Source organism: Octopus bimaculoides, chromosome 11, assembly GCF_001194135.2.
Source record: "Octopus bimaculoides isolate UCB-OBI-ISO-001 chromosome 11, ASM119413v2, whole genome shotgun sequence".
NCBI lineage: Eukaryota > Metazoa > Mollusca > Cephalopoda > Octopoda > Octopodidae > Octopus > Octopus bimaculoides.
The window spans coordinates 44,702,579-44,708,366 of record NC_068991.1 but is presented as its reverse complement, the minus strand read 5'-3'; the positions used below and the strand labels follow the sequence as shown (position 1 = coordinate 44,708,366).

At 32.4% G+C, this 5,788-nt stretch overlaps 1 protein-coding gene across 7 annotated transcripts in view; it reads left to right on the top strand.

The window, feature by feature from the left end:
• The window catches only part of LOC106869495 (sodium channel protein para), a 383,297-nt gene that overhangs the window by 194,178 nt on the left and 183,331 nt on the right, over positions 1-5,788 (top strand). The gene's annotated exons all lie outside the window — the stretch shown is intronic.

Sequence of the window (5,788 nt, the reverse complement as noted above, 5' to 3'; positions counted from 1 at the left end):
TATATAGCTGTAGATATATATATGTACACACACACACACACACATACACACACACACACACACACACATACTAATATATACTTTTGTTATTTACACCACCTGTCCTCGTCTGTTGTTATTTTTTGTATATTCTCCCATATATATATATATATATACATATACATATATATATTATATTATATTATATTATATTATATTATATATTCAAGGTTATCGGTGTACACAATTTAGGCTAATGGAGATGTTGTTTCAAAACCAGCATACCAGAAAATTACTAAGGACTTACTAAGGTATTAGACACACGTAAACACAAGGCAAAAATCAATAGATTACTCATTGAACTGCAATTACGCATCTCATAGACACATTTATAGGCATGCACAATGTTTGTAAGAAGGGAACAGGGTACACCGCATGTTTACCTGGGAATTTGCTGAAATAAAAGAAATTGTGTGTATATAATGAAAACAAAGTATGCTAAGAAAAGAATGGAGGGTTCGATAAAGAAAACTAATAAATAAAAAATAATAATAAAACATAAAACTGTAAGCCCCTGCATGAAAATTCTCAGTGGTTATGTTCATCTGAAAATATGTGCGTTTGTGCATCTGTTTGTGTATACGTATGATCTATGTACGCATGCGTATATGTATGTGAATGTGTATGCATCTATGCCTGTATAAATGTGCGTGTGTATGTGTACACACACACACACACACGTATGTATGTATGTATTTATGTATGTGTGAATGTATAAACGCAGACAGAACAATAAACAGTTGTAAATACGTATACTAAAAAAACACAGAGGTATATTTAAATAGAACCATTGTTTATACACCTACAGGCAGACAGACAAAAAGGGGGAGACTTGTATCAGATGCATAGATAGGCAGGCAAGGTAGAGTACTCAAACAGCATTACAAAATAGATTTGCAGAGTGATGTACCTTAGTTAAATCTAATGTTAAATATGAATCGTATATGCATATTATTCGTGTGTGTATGTGTGAGTGTGTGAATAGAAAGTTGTGTACACATGGGTGGGTAAATGCATGGGTGTGTGAGTATACATCTTCATTAGTATTTATTAATTTCCATTTATATACATGTACAAGTGTGTATATGTGTTTTTGGATATAAATTCTGGTATCTTTGCATATATGAACAGGGTGTTCACAAATTATATTCACAACTTGCACAATTTATTGTATCTATTAAAGTTGAGATTCATCAATCAACTTGTTTCCAACCAATGGAGCTCACGTCAAAGTATTCTGAAGTTTCTAATAAAACTTTTTTTTTTTATCTATGCTTCTTAATAAACCCTGCTGAGTTAACTATGTTTCTCATTTTTTTCTAAATTTTTCCTATTATAACAGTAATTTATGGGCACCCTTCAAATGTGTGTGTGTGTATGCGTGTGTGAGAGAGAGAGAGAGAGAGAATGTGTGTATAAACTTATTCATAAGTGTGTGAGTGTGTTTACACCTGCATATATACAAACACATGGATGTTAATATATATATATGTTTTATAGAGGGTTAAAACATCTTTTCCCATGTAAAAGATATTTTACACATCCGCAAAGCAGGATATTGTTCACGTGAAATTGTCAATGACACCAATTTCATCAATCTAAGAAATGTAAACAAGCATGTATGCATGCACACACATTCATACACACATATGTATATGTATGTCCATATATAAACATGTGTGGGTGTGTGTAGTGGAGGAACGCTATTCATGTGTGTGTGTGTATGTGTGTGTGTGTGTGTGTGTGTGTGTGTGTGTGTGTGTGTGCATGCATGCGTGCATGGTTTACTGTCACTTTACCCTAGCATCAAGCAATGTTTGTAAGCAAGTGTCACTGTCATGCAAGAAGTGTTCTTCATTTTCAATCTGCCAAGTAAATATTCGTAGGCATGGTGAAATATTACTTGAAGAGCATCAAGAAGAGCATCAAGAAGAGCATCAAGAAGAGCATCAAACCATGCAAAATCTGAGCATGAAAAAGTGGACGTTTTATATATATAATATCTATAATATCTATCTAACTATCTGTATATATATATATATATATATATATATATATATATATATATATATATAATGTACATAGATACACGCATTATGTGGACAATAATATTTTAAACTCAAATGTTACAACAATATCTGGTTCTTCATGTGCTTTAATTCTGTGTATATACATATATTTACTCGATTTCTGACACTTAACAATGTTTTCTCTCATTGTTTTCATATGCCATTTTCTATCATAAATAAAACTGTTGGCATTTTTGATAACATGGTTATGCTAATGTATATAAACATATATAAGTATATAAATACACCTGTATAAACACACACACACACACACACACACACACACACACACACACACACACACACACACACAATTATACACACATGCACACATGTAGTAAGTATGAGTGTGAGTATATAAATAAGTATTTATATATCATTGAGCAGCATATCACTGGTTATGGTCAGAATTTTACTAGTAGATTTATGCCAATTATTGCACTTTGTAATATTGACAATACCTCAGATATTCTAGATGGAAGTGCATAGCCTTTTTTATTCAAGAAGTATAAAGATACCCTGGTTGGCTTACAGTTGATAAACAACACAAACTGAATAACAAATATTGAAAAGTTATAACAATATACGGGAATGAAAGGAGAGATACATGGTTAATGTTCCATCCATGCATGTACTATATATACAGGGTCTTCAAGTAAAAGTTGACAGTTTGCATAAAAGTAAAATAAAACACAATATCCCATCCCAAAATAACAGTATTTTACAAAATGAAAAAAAAAAAAAATATTGACTAGATTATGGCCTCAAAGCCCTGTGTTGGGGAAGGTCTATATATATATGATAGACTGGAAATGAAGAAAACCACTTGCATGGGGTAGTCCTGGCAGGCTCTTGTTAACTGTCCTACCCATATATGGAAGATGGACATTAAATAATGATGATGAAGATGATATATATATAAACACATACACACATATATGTTATATATGTATGCACACACACACACACACACACATATACAAATCGGGGGTATCAAAAATAATGTCACATTTCGTATAATGAGTTCAAATCTGTATAAATTATATTCTAAATATATTTATTCATTGGAAGTATAATTGCTATCAATAGCAATAACATTTTCCCACCTTGAAACTAGTTTTCTGATTCCTTAGGCAAAAAAATCAAGTTTTTTAGAAGCAAAAAATGTTTTGAATGCCATTTTAATGTTATCCCTGCTTCTGAATGTTTTTCCACTGGTAGTGTTCAAGTGACCTGAATAAGTGAAAATCCGATGGTGCTAGGTTTAATGAGTAATGAGTGTAAAGTAGAGCTGCCTAGCCTAAAGAATTTATACTTTTTTTAGTATTCTTTGCTGAATATGGCTTTGCATCATGTTGCAGGAGGACTTTCTATTGTACTCACTTCTCTTCTCTATGCACTTTTTCAATCTGCCTAAGATGACCTTGCATAATAGATCAAGATTAAATCTCTGAGATAAGTCCTCTACACTTTGACATGAATACTCTACTCACACCAACAGGATATATAGTACATGTGTTTTCCCTTGTACATATTGCATTGTTACCCTTATAAAATTCATAAAGTATACAATGCTGAAAATGCAGCTCACTAAAGTCCTCATCTTCCATGGGCTATACAGTACATGTCCACATAAACATTTGTTCATTAACCCTATACTGATTGGTTGATTGCTAAAATACCTTTTACTGGCTTGTAAATTAAATTATTTGTGGTATGACACCAGACTGTTTGTTTGAAAATTCATTACTTTTCAGTACACTTGATATATATGTATACACACACACACACACACACACACATACACACATGTATGTGTGTGCTGCATGTGTACATGTGTTGCTGTTTCCTTACATGGATTTCATGTGACAGTTGTAAACATGTGTCACCATTATACAAGTGATGTTCATTTTCAATCTTCCATAAAAATATGTCTGGTCATGGTAAAATATCATCTTACTTGGAAACATGTGAGGGTTGGCAATTGAAAGGGTACCCAGATATAGATATATGCACCTTAACAAAGTCTTTCTGATCCATGCAAGAATGGAATAGTGGACATTAAAACAAGGTTGATGCTGACAATGAGGCTACATATATAAGATGGTAGGGTTTGATATGAAAGTGATTTAACTGTTATTCCAACCATTTTGTGTTTCCTCCATTGGCTCATCTACTTCCAAGTAATTCTACAATGTACATTTGTATAGAAAATGCAGATGGTAAGTAGTGATAGGTCATCTCCAGTCACTGGAATTGTATTAAGTATACCCTTGAGTCACTTAAACTTGAAACTATCTCGACACTTAGTAACATATTGCAAAAAACAGAAAATCAATATTCTAATGAATGGTAGCACATGAAAGTTGACTTGTGTTAGTTTGCAGAGTTGAATTCAAACCCTCTTCTGGAAATAGATTGGAGACAGATGGAAATCACCAGACTTACTTTCCCTTGATACACCTTGAAGTGAAAATCTACATGTGTGCTTACAAAAACCAGTTGCTTATGACTTTCATCAAAACACGATGTCAATAAATAAACAAGACAATGTTTTTATAGGTTCCCCAATTACAAATCACAAAATATTTTAAAGAATCTGAAGCAATTCTCTCTACATTGTAATAGGTTATAGATATTGAATTTAACCATGCATATTGTGAGAAATTTGATACAAAACATTAGAGTCAAAATTACATGGTACCAGTATACTAAAATAAAAATGGAAAAATAGGAGGGTAGAATATATTCCTGATATTCAGGTAGAAAACGTATGGGTTGCACTGTATTCCAGATTGCATTATAGTCAAGTAAATATGGGACACTACATCCTAAACATGTGAGAGGGAGCATTCACAGCAACAGCTGTTCCTTTCTATATATATATATTGTAATTTCAATGCCCAACCACCAGCTCAAAAAAAAATATTCAAAATTAAAAAACATTGCTGCTGCTACTTCTGAAACTATTTCATTTAAATATCACTTTCTCTTCAAGGTAAACTCTAGACTTATAATATTTGACAGGATAATGCATTCACCACATGCTAATTGACCAACACTTGTAACCAAAAGACTTCTATGTTTAATCTGCATTTAGTGAGACTAATTGAAGGTGCTGGTGGTTGGTTACTTTCAACTCCACAAAAACAAAACTTCTTTTCATTAATTATTTCACAAACTACTATGATGTTGCTATGTCTATACCTGATATTGACCTTCTTAAGTCTTCTAATTTTGGTCTTTTAAATTTAACTTTTCCTAAAGATCTCAGTGGAATGATTACGTTAGATCAATGGCTAAATCAGCTGTTGCGAATGTTGGTTTTCTAAATTGAGCAAATTGTGATCTTTCCCACGAACAAATTCTTCCTGTTTATAAATCTTTTATTCATTCTTGTGTGGAATACTGTTGCCAGATTAGGGCTACTTTCTCTGCTGGCTTTCTTTCTCTCCTTGAGTAAGTTCTAACATTATTGGTCCTTTCAAGCAGCTAAAATTTAACCCTTCTCTCACAGCCGGGGCATTACTTGCTTATTTCTATTCTATAATTACTCCAATGTTTATCATTCAACTGATCTTTCTTCACTACATATCTCACTACCATCTTTCACCACAATAATACTACAATAATACTTGTTTATTATTTCAATATTTGTTTATTAACGTACACTTTTTAAT